Genomic DNA, 17,348 nt, shown 5'->3' on the forward strand with positions numbered 1-17,348 from the left:
ACATGTCAAAAATAGCTTCTGAGGTTGATGGTGTTTATTCCGAAAACGGTTCTTCTTTCTTCTTTTATGTTCGAAAAAACAAACAATCTACCGTATTAAATTCAAACTCCTTAGTGTTTTAAAACTTTTGTTTCTTTTATTAAGCGAACACATATATTTTGGGTTTTGTTTTTTGAGTGAAAAGTTAGCTTGCTATTTTTTATGTCGTAACCCGGCGTCGTTTAACCACAACCAACATATTATAATCTGCTTCTTTTTTCTTGGCCTATTACGTTTAAACAGCCTCTGAAAAAGTATTTTTATGGCACTATACAGCGTAGTATAAACTACCCCACCATCCATATATTAAGAACGGCTTTCAAGATTGGGGTTGTTTATTCCGAAAGCTGTATTTTTATATTCTTCTTTCTTTCTTTCTTTTTAAAGCTTTCTTTCTTTGTGTACATCAAAATAAACAACCTACCGTGATAAAGTCATAAACTTTATTATTTATATTTATTTCTTTTTATTTGCAACTGTTTTCGTTTTTTTTATTAGAGAACTATTGAGGTTGTTTGTGTGTGAAAAGTTTGTTCGGTAGTTTTTACGACGTAACCCGGCGTCGTCTAAACCTCACAAGTAATAATCGACTTTTGTTGGCTAATACGTTTAAACAACCTTTAAAAGGGTATTTTTATTCGCCATAAGCCATCGTAGTATAAACACCACCAACCTCCCCATGTTTAGAACGGCTTTTAGAATGCCCCAAAGCTGCCATGGTTAAAAACGGTTTCCGAGATTGGGGGTGTTTATTCTGAAAGCAGTTTTAACATAGGGGAGGTAGTGGGTGATTATATTGCGCTAGGTTTTGCGTATAAAAAAATACCCTCTTCTTTTTTTTTCTTCTTACAATTTTTGCCCGTCTGCTCGCTCGCGTATCTTTTTGCTCAGTCGGTATAATCCGGCGGTATTCCTCGTTAGCCGGGCGCTGCCGAGAGAAATTCACGGAAAAACAGCCTCCCTACACTCATCAACGGCCCTATAAAAATTACTTTTACGGGTACCAATATTTAATTTGCGATTAAAGAGCGATTATCAAGACTTTAATGATCCTATATTTGATTTGTTTTGCATTTTTTATTTCTGTTGACGATTAAATTTAATTTTATATTCTTGCCCGATTACCTATGTTACATAGCTGTGAATTTTCATGTCGACATTTTCTCTATAGAATTGATTAAATACTTGTATATAAGTTAAGACACAAATATATTATGCAAGTAGATTTCAAGTACATTTTATTTGCTACGAAAACACTTATTTGTTACATATGTGTTTTCTTACTACTGTTACTTTATGTGAAGTATTTTATTAATTAGAACATGTGCTAGAGATACTTTTAGGGGAAAAAATGCGTGCAGTATACCAAGAAAATAAAACGCTGGTAGATTTGATAGTTGCTGTCATCGGTAGACAGCAGTTATCTACCTCTGTTTTGGCTCAATGTAAAGAGTAAAAAAATACTTTCTTTTATAATCAGCCAGTACCTGCGGGTTATCTCACCAAACCAGCACGAATTGACAGTAATCAACAGCGCTCACAATCACAGAGAGTGACTTCCACTAGCTGCCACTGGAAAGATGCCCGACAGTGGAAGCTAGATTATTACATTTGGGTCACAGCTGCCATTGTCCGCTATTTTAGAGGAACTGCAATGGACACCGACAACAACTGTATTTTAACTTGTTTTCGAGAGGGCTCTTTAACGATTCTGGTCTTGATCAGTCATATTTCCGCCGGGCAACACCGGTTAACGGGTTCTGCTTGTTTCTCTTGGGATCCGGTATTTTTTTTTCGGGCCGATATTCGAACTTTCTGACCGAGTGTAAAATGAAATTTGTCATAGTCGTGCACGTTTTCGATTTCCATGCGTCGTTTTCAGGCGAGTGATGTATTAAAAAATTCGTTTAGCGTATTTATTGAAACAGTCGATTAAAATATTTTAAAATCGTTAGAAGCATTTCAGCATCCGCCCCCCCATTTTATTAAGCCTGATTGAGGGTCGCTTTTTTGAAATGAGCGAGTAGGGTTTGCATGATTGGGAGGTACGAGTTACAATGTGAGATGGTTAAAATGACGTTGTTTTTTTATTTATGTTTTCAAATTAATATTTAGGGGTGTCATGTGCTACACAGTGTTGACAAATGAAGTTGTAAGGGGATGACAGATGGCGTGTAATCCGTCGAGATATATTGGTTTTAGTAATTCGATGTACGAGTTGATTTCTGGGAGACACATTCCTCTATAGTACAATAAAAAAAACATACACACCGTTGCTAGTTTTTTAGTAAATTGTCGTCGGGTGTCGACTTTATTGCATACTAGCATTTCAGCCCGGCGTTGCCCGGGTGTTTCGATGTGTGTGTTGAGAAAAAGAAATGGTAATAGAAAGGCAAGCTCGAACCCGTACCGCGAAGAACGAAAAGAACGAAGGGGAAAACCTGATGTTTTTGTCGTTACGACCACCGCCAAGCCAGAAGTGAGATAGGTTTTAATTAAGGGTCGACAATACAAAGGAGAGGATGACTTTCAAAAATATCGGCGAGTAAACGACCCCTCTCTGGAAAATTCCCAGTTGAAGGTGAAGATATGAATGTTTTTAGCCAATTTTTCGATATTTGTCGTCTGAAAGGTCGACCTTTAAAACGATACTGATCTTGTAAAAATCTGTCGCCTCTGTCGAAAGTTTTAGGCACACATGCAAATATACATACATATATTTATATATTGGCAACTAAATATGTTCGACCCAAACCGATTAAAAAGCTATCCCTATTTCTGAATACCCTTTATGTAAAATTTCAAATGTTTAGACCAGAAGGTGTCTGAGTAATTTGGTAGAGACCGCAGAGGTAATTTTTTTAAAAAACTTTGAAAACTATTATGACCCTTTAAAATTTATTGTTTGGGGCTCAAATCAAGTTATTAAATTAGATCCATGTCCAAGGAACCTATATCTAAAATCTCAATTGTTTAGACGGAAAATTGTCGGAGGAGTTTGATAGAGTTCTCAAAGGTCAAATCGATGAACTTTGACCCTTTAATAGCCAAATTTCTTGGCGAAAATGAATTACACATATTTTCCCAAGTCTTAGTACCCTGTATATCAAATTTCGAGTATGTAGACTTAAAAGTGACAGAGGTAGGGAAATGTACACACACAGACACACACAGACACACACACATGCACGTTCACTTTTATAGATAAATAGATACATAGATTAAACAAAAATATATACGTATACATAAATATATACGGAAACAATTTTGTGTTTACTGAAAGCTTTTACGCAAATATTATGCAAGTATAAATCATGTAGAATATCTGCATGAATATACTTACATGTAATAGTTTACTAAAGATTATCATACCATAAGAAAACCGAAAAAGAACTAATATGGAATTATTTAAAATGAATGTTTAAAAGAATATGCAAATTAGATAGATCTTTAGCTAGTGAATGCAATCCCACAACCCATATATAAGACAATGGTATTTTCTTTTTAAATAAATAGAAAAGACGGTTTTTAATATGAATATCAATACACACAAAAGAAAAACGAATTTATAGGAGTATAGAGTAGTAAAGGAATTGTTTAAATTTTTTATAACGAATGGTGAATCTGAGTTTAGAATTGGTTTCGATGGTGAAAATGTGTTTATGTACGATATGTTTCAATTATTTTTTGTCGATTTTATAATTAGTGTGCATCTTGTAAGAGTACGATATATTGTTGTTGTTGTTGTTATTATTATTGTTGTTGTTGTAGTAATGGCGGCAAAATGTGTTTAATGGTGCATTTGTTGATCGGTGATAGTATTTGGTTCCTTGTTATAAATAAGGGTTGGTTTTCTGTCAGATAAATGCCTTATTAACTATTTTATTAATGGGTGAATTGCCTTTGGTTCGGTAGCTGATATTTTTCGCTACGTCTATTTTATACCTATAAGGACATTCACTTTTAAAATTATAAAGACATGATTCTATACTAGCAGACTTTTTGTATGAGGAGGTAATAAACCTATAAGTGTCGGCTTAAATTTCTATGCCGAAGAAAGAAATCGTGTTATTTATATTCATTTCATGTGTGGAATTTAATTTCGGATTATCTTTAAATGTGATTTTGATTACTGTTAATTTTCTGTTAATAAAGGTGTGTCATAAACGTATAGTTCATGCATTTGAGATGCGAATTTCGATATCTACAGACAGCAACATAGGTTCCACGGAGGTTGTTATCGAAATTCGCATATCAAAAACACGCGCTGCATTGGATAAGGTGCGGTCAGTATAAACTTCAAGGTTAATTGACAAACTGAAAATGCTGAACTTTGGAGCAATGGTGAAATCTGTCCTTGTTTACGGTGGTACGACCTGGACACTCACCAAAAGGTTTGGGAGAAAGTTAGACCTCACGTATACCCGTATGCTACGAGCATTGTTATATATATCTTAGAAAGATGAGCGCACGAAGCAGCAGCTTTATGGCAAACTACCTGCCATATCTACTGCCATCAGTAACCGACGTCTTATATTTGACAGACAGCGAAGTAAAAGCTGGTTATGTTGCGGGGTTCCAGCACTTTGACCGGCACTGAGTGTCCTAGACAGCGTTTTAAAGACATGTAACCAATTCTGTCCGTTATAAATCTTACAATAATGTAATATATGTACAAATAATGTTCCTTGCCAACTATAGGTATCAAAATTTCATTGTTAAAATTCATGAAAAATAGTCTTCTTTCTTCTACTAATGATAAGTCCGCGTGGTAACACGAAAAGTAAAGCAATTAATTATAATTATATAACTTTACCGTTTGGACTTGGGTTTAGTTAATTGCCGTAAAAATTTAAATGGTCCGACCTGAGGTCTATTTTGCGTAAAATTTATATGCGTAACTAAATGAAAATTCTAAAAATAATTGTTATTTTTATAGCGTATTTACACATAATGGTCTAAAATGTAGAATCTATTTTTTTAGGAGACAGGGATTTCCTTTTAAGTTTAGATATACTTTATTCTTTAATTTGACAAATATCAAAATGTTTTCCTTGGACGTATTTTATCGAAGATTTTTATAAAATTATTTCGAGATTTTTACCTATATTTTTACTGGTGTCAACCGTAACCTACGCAAATAAATAAGTTACATAAGCCCCGGGTAAACACGGTGATCAGACAACATCGAGCTCGAAATTGTGCTTGAGTAATAAAATAAAGCATGTACAGCAGTATAAATTCTTTAATATTCCCCTGCGACACCCTGAGAAGCGCCACATGGACGTTTAGCAGGTAATAAAGTAAACATAATTAAGCAATAAGCAGATGAACTTGCAAGAATGTTTCTTTGACTTATCACAGTTCATTAATATATATATATATATATATATAAATTAGATTCGGGAGTAAATGTTATATCTTGGAATGTAATTCCTCATCTGTAGACTTTGAAGGTTCGTTTTATGTTGTGAACGAATAATCTTCTGATAAATAAATACGTTTTATTTCGCTTTTTATTGTCAAGCAATCTTTTCACATGCATCGTCCTTGGATTGAGAATTTAAAATTTAAGCTCAAATATTTCAAATTCTGATACCGATTCCGATAGCAATGAACGATTTTTCCGATGCCCAATTCAGATTAATCGTCCCCCCCACTATATATATATATATATATATATATATATATATTTGTAGTCATCGACGTATAGTCCTGTTTCGTTGTATCACAACTCATCAGTGCCGCAATATATATATAAATATATATATGTATATATATATATATATATATGCATATGTGTACCCACATATATACATACATACATATATATATATATATATATATATATATATATATATATACATATACACTGACATATATATTTTTTTCTTGCGTTGATCTTATTTTGCTTGTAATCAGTAGAATAGAGTTTAATTCCTTAATCAAACTAGAATTGTACCTGGTCTTGAGAAATTTCATGATTCTTTGAGGAGTACAAAATTTATATAATGCAATCATGAAAGGAAGACGAAAATTCATGATTAAAACGTTAAAATAAAGTCAACGTTTAAAAAAAAATGTTGACGGGGTGAAGATAATAAACGATGGAAAATGGGGGAGTCAGCTGACCGGTTTCTCCCTTGCTTTATCAAAGCTGTATCGAGGGATTTGAGTGACAAAAAAAAAAAAGAAAGACACGAATAGGAATCGAAATTATGTACAGATAAAAATACCGTTCGTTACGTTATGTACGGAGAAAAATGTTAAAAGCGATTGAAATACGGCAACGTTATAATTCTCGAAGATTCTAGAGACTAATCACGCTCAAAGCTAAGAGGCATTCCTTCTGCTTGTAGAGGGAAGGCCTACTCAGCCGAACGAATATATATATATATATATATATATATATATATATATATATATATATATATATATATATATGGCGAGGGAAAGACCGTGAATTCATATGAAGACATTGCCTGTCAGTCATATCAAGTTTTAAATGAGGTTTAAATTGTAGATTGAATGACGCGTGCTACTTTCGAAGTATTTACGCATCAAATTACACTTTTATTTCCGGAATGTTTCTACCATTTAAGTTTAGAATATTATATTTGTAATTATGTCAAGCATGAGTAACAGTTTTTGATTTATTACACTTATGTTTTAAATGCAATTTATTAAAGACATCTATGTGTTTTCAAGAAGCCTATTATTTCAGTTTTGTCGACTATGCTTATATTCGAATGCATAAATATACTAGCAGAGAAACCTGGCATTGCCTGGGATTGAATGAACATGAAGGATTAGATGCATGATCTAGTCTGAGACAACGTGCCTTCCTGCAGTGATTTCTTCCACAATACGTTGTAGTTTACATTTACCTATGCAGAATTTATTGTGGACTTTATAGAAATGTTTTTTTTTTATGTAGAATGGTATAAATTAAGATTTCAAATGAAATAAAATAAAGTATCATTGTAATTGTTGAGTGTATATGCTGAGCTCCTCTACATATGCAATGATAACCTTTCTCGAATATATTTGTGACATTAGTCCGTATATATATTTGTCAAAATCGGACTGTTAATTGTATTATAGAAATTTATTGATCATAGATTTTCAGTACTAAGCGGATGCAGTATTCTGATAGAAAAGATATCTAAGAACATTCCAAGACCCAATGTCACTATCTGCGAAATTTTTAAAAATTTAGTCTAACTGTCTCGGGGTCGATAGGAAACAAATGTGCGTATACACACGAACACAGACACGCACACAGACCCACACATATACACAAAGCAGTTTTTCTATATAAATAAAAAAATTATGCATTTTGAGACATTTCCAATTGTAACGTATGCACTAATCTGGGTAGTGATATTCTAAGCCCTACACTTTGAGTATTAAATTAATCAAGCACTAGTTTGCCACCTCATACTGTTGGTTAGAAAGAAGTTTATTATCATAAACTTCTTTCTAACAAACAATATAGATAAAGGCAAGGCCGCAGATATCCAAAATGTAATAATCGAGCGGATATAATATATATATATATATATATAGATGAATGGAATTCCATAACCGATATATAACAAAGTTGTATTTCTTTTTAAATAAATAAAAAAAGGTTGTTTTTTATATAAATATCAATACACGAAACACCAATTTATATATATATATATATATATATATATATATATATATATAGAGACACACACGCACATACACACACACGCATATATATATATATATATATATATATATATATATATATATATATATATATATATACACACACACTAGCAGGGAGAAACCGACACATGTAGGGTTATTTTATTTTTATTGAAATCTGTGAAATCACCCACGTCTCAATCAAATCGATAGATTACCTGCTCTAGTTAGGAACTCTTCGAAATATTCATAGTAGACGCTTAACATACCTACCCACAGTGACTTAGTCTACAAAATATTGTACTCTATATTGCATTGAAGGGAATCTACTCTTTATTTAATAAAATTATCTGTGAATAATGGCATAACTTGAAGTGTCACATGCAAAAGTGAAATATCATGTAACAATTATACTATCAAAAGAAACATTTATTTCGAACGCATCCTTATCTTATAAAATAATCTACAGTTGAATTTATCGGCTGATCCTGTCTGTTTTTGTGGTGATAACACTTCTGAAATGCACTAGTGGTGTGAGGCTATATAAAAGTGTTAACTTTGGTCAAAATCTGGCTTCCTTCTTTAACAGGATTTTTTCGATTATCGATTTTCGATTCTTACGGAATCATTCCAATGGAAAATCTACGTAAGAACACTCTCAGACACGCGCCGTACATTTGTGCAAAATTAGAAAAAAAAAAACCCCGATCGTTTCGGAGTCATCCAAGGACAAAATCTTTAACACACAAAATGCATTTTATATAGTAGTTGAGAGATAGATTTATATTTATACATATGCTTATTGAAGTATATATACGTAATTTATTTGAAATCTATTTATTGCAAGGTATATCAATCATACTATTGTGTCACAATGACATGGAACCCATCCTAAGGGAGCTGGAAGCTTCTACATTAATAAACTTTGTGCCTAACGAGTTCTGTACTTATAATGAAGTGAAAATGTGTCATGCAGATGCTTTGTGATTTTTAAAATATTAGAACATACCAAACAGGTTTGACTGACAAGTATTTATGAAAATTTGGCGTGTCTAAATAAATCGCAAAAGTTCAAGATTGCATGCGGGTAGCTGAATTTAAAAAGAAAACATTGCGTTGAAATGAACATCTCTCTCTATTTCTCTCTTTCATTCCGTTTCTTCATTGAAAGGGAAAATTGAATATGATTGTATTTTTTTAAACAGTTGAGGCTAGGATGCTGCACCCAACGGACTTAGATAGCAGTTTTCGGCTGCACCTGTCGAGTCTCAACAGGTCTTAATTTAAATATGCTCTTCCAGTGTTAAACGTAAAATAAATTATATATTTTTATAAAAATGCATTTGTTCGCTATTTTTTACAAGCGCCCAATTTAAGCATGCGGTTCCTGCCATTAATGCCGACGGTGAAAATGCTGCATGTAACGACGCAATGAAAACTCAAGAAGCGGCCCATGCCAGCCGGTTACAGTCGACGACATCTTAACCTGTTGCTGTTTCCATGTGCCTATCATTTGATATCGCTTATTCCCCCGGGGAGCTGGTTGCGTTATCAAGACGTTCCTCACCGAAGTACTCTCTCCTGGAACGATAGCATCATACTATCATGCTCAATGTTTATTCTCTACTTCAAAGCATATCTTGAGATTAGTTGCATTTGAAATGAATAAAGAGAAAAATAGTTTAAAATCATATTTATAAAAACAATCTTGTATTTCACAAAATGCTTATACTTTCTCTGCCGTCCTAATTTATCATGAACGTATTTATTTGGTTTAATTGCATATCCTTCGACAAATATTAAAAAAAAAAAATTAAACTAGAAATATACCCAAAATGGATAGAGGGAACAGCAAGTCAGAAACACGAAAAGGGACTATAAAAATATTATTCAAAGAATACTATACAAAGCACACCATATTAAAAGATTCTAAATAGGCCATGTTCAACTTTTTACCAGTCAAGCCAAGATCGTCTAACTTTGATTTGAAACTCAAACCTGAACCAAGTTATGATAAAACTTGTAAGAGGAAGTTTATAAAAATAGTTATGAAATATATTTTGCTTTCAAATAAATAATAATACTTATTAATTGCCAGATATATTTTGGAATTAGATGATTTTTGCTGAATTTTCTAATTATATCATGCATTATTCTTATAGAATTTACGAACAATAATTTACTTTATGAAGTTTTAAGTAAAATTAAAATCTGAATAGCTTAATTTTTAATTTAAAAAATGCAGTGTTTCCCCTTTTTACTGAAGCCTTTTAAAGTTCTACTAAGTTTTATTAAAAACAATGAAAAAAATGTGCGCTAATAGTTTCTAATTCAAACTTTAATGTACTCGATCTAGTTATAATTCAGCTTGGAGGACCAATCTAAAAAGAAAATATAGATAGATAGTTTAATAAGTTTCTTCCTATTAGTCATCACCATCACTGCGCATCTTTATTCTAAAAATTCACCATTTCACGTAAAGCATTTGCGTTAATGCTGTACATGTTTATTCAAGTTCCTTTAAGGAAAACTTTTATTCCATTATTATATTAATTAATATAAACAGTTTTTAACGTTCATCTAGCCATTATGCAGCTTATTCCTTTTATTTGAAGTCTTATTAATTCTTGTTCTGATTCAATTATTAATGGGATCTATTTCTATCTATTTAATCTATTTAATTATGGGGTAATTGACCAAAGTACTGTTTCAACAAATCTATTTTATATCAAATATAATAAATATTTTGAATATAAAGCTAAACATGAATAAGGTTATTCACAAAAAAAAGATCGGATACTCAAAGAGAGCTTTATATATATTATGAAATAAAAATATGTTTTAAGCAAAGTTACAGTGCAGTACTGTGTAAAATAAACACATATTTATTTCTTTGAAATTGATATCTCGGCAGTAGACACAATATTCGATTCTGAAGCTGGCGTATATCGCCAAAATATAAAATTTTAACAAATAAATCCTTGTTTATTTTATAAAATATTGCGGTGTAAGTTGGCTTACAAGCGTATTCAATGCGTATTTTATTTTAAAATTTAAACAATATTTATATCACAGAAAACAGAACTCCGACCACACACACACACACACAGACACACACACACATATATATATGTATATATATATGTACATATATATACATAAATATATGTATAAATATATATATATAAATATATACATAAATATATATATATATATATATATATATATATATATATATATATATATATATAGGTAACGTTCGTTTTTTCAGGCATATTTTATTATGTAAATTTGACATTGTTGTGGCAGAAACTAGCTGTGGTGGTTATAATATTTATTGTAGATCTAAGTACTTTCAGTTCAATCTGTAATCATCATCAGTGGTAATACCCTGAGCTGGTTCTGGAAAATTTATAGAAGCGTTTTATATGTATGGACATATTTATTGTTATTCCATTGGTCAATTTGTTTTCTTAAGTTTTCAATGACTTTCAATGCATTTTATGATATTATCTCTGTTGGTGAAATTACAATAACATCCTTCAATACCATAAAATATAAAAACAAAGTAAGTTGAATGGATTCACTTTAACCCATTAAGAACTATATCAGTTATATTAAAAACATATATAAAGAGAAGGAAAACACTAAGGGATACTACATATTAAAAAAATATAACTATCATTTATTTATATATACGAGGGGTGTGTAATAAGTAATGCCCTGACCCACTTCCCATAGAAATAAAGCAACAAAACTTGGCACAGTTATTAGTCTTTCTCTACATAAGAGGCACCTAGACTTATGCATTTCTCCCATCGTTTGATGCAAATCTGGAGACCGTTTTTTTCCTCCAACCACGACGTGACTTAAGAAATCAAGGCTTCATCGTCTGGGAAACGCTTTCCTTTCAAAAGAATAATGGCTGGGAAGAGGTACAAGCCAGAGGATGCAAGGTCAAGAGAGTAGGGAGAATGGAGGAGGATTTCATAACAACACGCCCGTGCTTCTGATCTGGCGACATCCGAGTTGTGGACTGGAGCGTTGTCCTGCAGGAGGAAGGTATATTTGCTGATCTTGCTCCGTCTTTTGATTTTGATTGCTTCCCTTAATTTCCTCAAAAGTGAAGCATAATAGGCGCCTGTAATTGTGGTACCCTTTGCCAGAAAATCTGTCATCGCTACTCCGTCCTGGTCTCAGAAGACTGTGAGCATGGCCTTGCATGCGGAGGGCTGCACACTTGCCTTCTTTGGAGGTGGTGAGTCCAAGTGGTTCCACTGCATTGACTGAGCTTTGGTCTCTGGATCATAGTGATGGACCCAGGTTTAATCCTGTGCAATGTCTTTTGAAAAACTTTGACTCATCTTCTTGGCACATCTCCAAATTCATCCTCGAGCACCCGACGCGTTCTCGCTTCTGGAATGGTGTGAGCAACCTGGGAATCCATCTGGTAGACACCTTATGCATGTGCAAACAGTCATGAATGATAGCTTCCACAGACCCTGTACTAATCTTGACATCTTGGGCTATTTGGCGAATAGTAATGCTCCGATCTTCCAAAATGGCAGCCTCAACTTGACGGACAGATGCTTCATCAATGGTAAAAGCGAAGCGACCAGTACCTGCCTAAACAGAATATTTAAATGGAAACATTTTTAATGAGTGAAAACAAAAACTACTTTTGTTAAATCAAACCGAATTTTTGTAATCAGTTTAACTGTTTACGTGCACCAGTTTCGGTATATTTCACACTTATATAAAATACCACTTATATTTCTCATTTGCTATTTAGTATGGTAATAAACTCGATATTCCTTTCTTGTAGTGTTTTTGTTTTTACTAATGGAAAACAGTAAAATTGTTTTGGTAACAGTTTGGTCCAAGATCACAGTGTAGTATCTGTTCTGATGCTGCATTTGGGCCTTTCTGTCCTCGTTAAGTTGAAACAAAATCTTTCCTGACTGATACAATTTTTATTTTTATTTTTGTTCCTGCCAAGATTCCCCTTTTTGGAGAGCCGGATTATCACCATATTAAAACACTGCCCTCGTGAGGAGGCAATAAAATAGAAACACTGTTACAGAACGAAGAGGATAGTAACACCCCTTTAAATGTACTCATTAGATAAGTAAAGTTAATAATATAGAGTATATATTACTGAAACTGCAACTATAGCATGAGGCAATGCTTCAAAATTGGTGTATGGACACTTATTTGATACGATTATTTTCTACATCCATGTAAAAACATTCTTATCTAGAAAAAAAAAAACGAAATATGATTTCACAATTACTTATTTTTCTTATGAAATAAATATAAAAGAACCGTAAATATCAAAATAGGTTTCTACATTTTTTTGTAATCCTATTTGTCTTGAGCAAATAACTAAAATATTTTAGTTACGAAGAAGTAAATCTCAGCATTTTAATTATACAGGGTGAACCACTTAAAATTAGCCCATGAGGAGGAACATTCTTTGAGTGTTTAAATTACCTGTAGCATTATTTAAATGACCTGTAGTGTTATAAAAGATGCTGGAAGTGCTCCCCGTTGACATCTATGCATTTCTAGGAATGTTGAACAACATTTGCAGATACTGCCTGTATATCTTTGGTGATTATCCTGATAGTGTTGGTAATGCCTCCTTTAGTTGGTCTAGATTGTGGCGATTATTTGCATAAGCGTTTTGTTTTTAAATCCCCCCAAAGATAAAAATCACATGATGACATGTCCCGAGAATGTGGTGGCCATAATCCTTTCCTTATTGTTCTCTCTTCGGTAAACATGTCATGAACTCCTGTCAGTGATCCGTGAGACGGCTGGCATGTAGTGCAATCTTGTTTGAAAAATTATTGCATTTTGTCTTGTTGTATCAGTTGGCGGTTAAGAACATCTTGAAAATGGCGTCTGTCAGCTCTTCCTCTACATGTAATATGTGCCCAGTGTCACTTAAGTGACGTTTTCCTTATTGGTCATGGAGTCTATAGGTATATCTTATATCTTTGTTATGGGATACATAAGTGTGCCATATATCCTGTATTGTATATTCGATATCGCCAATCCTTTACAATTTGTTTAGTAATATCATACAATTTATTTTGTAATATCGTACATTAATTTCTGAATTAATTCTCGATTCTATTCAACAAGCTAAGTTAATTTGCTATTTTTCGTTTAAACAAAGAAATTGAAATATTAGAAGCAGGAATAGATGAATCATTCTCGTATTTGTGAATCCTTCTTGTTGCCCGAGTGGATATTAGTTTTTTCGTTTTACCTGAGCGCTTAAACTGAATTTCTTTAGCGTTAAAACAAAACTTCGTTTTTATTCAAGTTTATTTACGACGCTTTGCTATCAGGTCAATTCAAACTTGAGTTTCGTTATTTCTCGACTTATTTTCGAATTATATGCGTTGTTATTTTTACTGTCCTCTTTGATTAGCTGAAAACAACTCATTTTTTTTCCATTTTAAAAATAGCTTTATTTTGAAAGGGATTAGTACGGTAGTTTTCCGTTTCTTTAACTTTCTTTAGCTTGCAAAGTTTAAAATTATTTACCTCATTAAAACTTTATAGATTTGAAGATTTATTAGACTCTACGCCTTTAACCTTTTAATATTCCCGTTCAATGTTACTAGTACATATAATTATCTAACAAATGTAATGTTATTTCCAGTCACCCTACGTTAAGAGAAAGATTAGATGAATCGGGCTACTTTTAAGGAGGTCGCTTATTCTGAGAAAAAATTGATTAGAAAAAGATTAGATGGGTTGGTCTACTTTTACGCGGGCCACCCTGTATTTTTATACTCATTTTTATATTTAACAACGTTTAAGCTTAATAATATATTCGTTAGTCTGTTATCGAATTCCCTTGTATTATTAATGAATTACAATTTATCTACACCAGAACCTAATCGGATTTGATGGCATTGATTGTCAATTTAATGGCGAACTATAACACATAAACATTTCCAGGGCCGCTGCTAAAAAGGTAGGCTCTCTCTACCGTTCTAGAAAACTACTGACACTTGAAAGTATCCTGTACCTCTATAAGGCCACCATTCGCCCATGTATGGAGTATTGTTGTCACATTTGGGCTGGTGCGTCTGCTACTAGTCTCTCGCTCCTAGACAAGGTTCAAAAGCGAGTCGCCAATCTGATAGGCCCTGAACTGGCATCTAAGCATCAGCTTCTGTCCCATCGACGAAACGTTGCATCCCTCTGTCTGTCCTACAAGTATTTTAATGGTGAATGTTTTGACGAACTGCAGACACTTGTGCCCCCACGACGTAGACACCCTCGACAAATCCGACAGGCAGCTAAATCCAACCCCCACACAGTAGATATCCCTAGATGTAAAAGATCTTTCTACTCCAGTAGTTTCTTCCCCAGAACCGCTAGACTGTGGAATTCCATTCCAGGTTCCTGATTCCCTAACTGTACTGACATGCAGAAGTTCAAGTGCAACGTGAACCGACATCTTACTGCCTAAATCCCAACGTAGTGCTCCAGTAGTTGCTGCCCCTGATAGTAGCCCCCTACACCAAAGTGGCAATGCGCCTTGTTTGGGGTGAAAATGTAATATAAAAAAATGATATGAACAGATTCAGGATTGCGAATGAAATGACTACATATCATGGTATTTTGAAAACTATTTAATAATGTCGACCATGGTTTAGGGATGAGTGGAGAAGTTCAGTAATAACATGTTCTATTAGTAGAAACTGATTCAAGGAATGTTACTAAATGGAAATTGTGTATGTTATCCAACACATAAAGGAGGAAAAGGAAGGTTGATTGCAACGCTGAGAGGACATCGAATTTTATCGATAAACGCACTGCTTGAAGGGTCGCGTCTTTAAAAAATCTGATGTTGTTTTGCAAACAGTGACTTTAACTTATTGTTCCTGATTAAAATGTCAAAAGTTTAAAGCGTTGATGCTCAAAGCCATACCTCAATGTACGTGTTCTTTTTTTTATTTCATTGAATCTCTTGTAGAAAATAATTGTCTCTAGAAAATGTTTATGGCGTCAGATGTTCGTTTCGTGACGCCAAATCTGTTTCATGTTCTTCTCTGTAAAACTCTAAAACGATTTTTGCGTCTCCTTCGTCATGAATGAATATTTTTTTTCTGTCTGGTGAAATATCAATATATTTCAAGGCTTGTGATAATAGCAATAAAATACTGACAAAAACAAGCCACTTATATTAGATCTTAGCTTAACTGTATTTTTATAGCGACCTAAGTTCTGTAATCGGACATACGGGTTTATGCAATATTTGAAGCATTTCAATGGCGTCATAATACGTAAAATAACCTGAGAATTATCAAAACAAATAAAAACATTTCCAAGCTTTTTCACGTTTGCAGTAAATAAGCGAATACATTTACAGACATTTTAGTCATCTTTATATATTAATTTTAACATAAGATTTTGCAATTTCAAGGTTGAAATCAATCATCTTATATCATCGAGTAAGAGTAGTTTTAGCGTTTGGTTATGTTATATATATCACTGTCGGGGGAGGCCAAGTAACCTGAGCGATTATTATTATAATCCCCGACGACGTTATCAAAACAAAATGAAAATATATATCGAGATTGCTAGCGTTGAATGTTAAAACATAAAAAATGGAGATGCTTCAGTGGTGACACCAAGTGATCTTAATGCTTCATGTACTAATGACGTAATGAAAAGAGACAGGTACAGATTTTAGTTTAGAGTTAGGAGAGTAAAAAATTCGGACAACTTACCACGGAAGATACCATCTCCGCGTTGTGGAATCAGGGAGAAACGCAACTTTAGCATAATCTAGAAATTACGTCTTGCGGCCCCGATGAAAAGTAACGACCTGTGCAATAAAGTTATATTAAAATTTAAATTACATTAATTATTTTCTTCCGGGAAAATCTTCAATTATAGACCAACCGAAAGAAAGGAGATATATGTCCAAGCGTATGTTATGCATTACCACGTAGTAAATAAACGATTTTCATTTAATTAACGATTCTCCTGTAGCTGGTCACTTTATGAAAATAGCATTACAATAATATTAACCTAATGTATATACACATTATACCCGCTAGAAAAAAACAAAAAAACAAAGACATTTGTAAATATGTATGCCCATGCATTGTAAACATAAGTTCAGGAACAAAACGAAATTCCTTTCACTGGCTTTTTTTTTTGTAAATGCACATTTTCTCTGGTTTACTGTTTCCGTAAATAAAGGAAATGTTCGATTTAATTTTTTTCTATTTTGCTATTTTTGTTTCTAAAATTGTAGGTTAAGTTTCGATTCCCGACACGGTCACAATTCTGAATCGCAATTTCAAGAATAATAATAAAAAAAAGAAGAAGAAAAGTTAAATCCTTCTAGTTTATTCGTAAGTGTTTTTTTTTTTTTCAATATTAAAAAAAATGCAAACCACTTCTATATTCACACAGATCTTTTTCATGCATGGAAACTCATTAAGATTACCAAATTATTTTATTTAGCGAAGAAATATTTTATGTTTCGAAGTTTCCAGGGGATATAACTCTAGACCCTTTCTCTTAATGAAATGAATGTATAAAAATAATATCAAACAAATTAAATTAAATATATTATCAATATAATTTGTTAT

Source organism: Euprymna scolopes, chromosome 4 (assembly GCF_053919585.1).
Source record: "Euprymna scolopes isolate OS-2025 chromosome 4, ASM5391958v1, whole genome shotgun sequence".
Taxonomy (NCBI): domain Eukaryota; kingdom Metazoa; phylum Mollusca; class Cephalopoda; order Sepiida; family Sepiolidae; genus Euprymna; species Euprymna scolopes.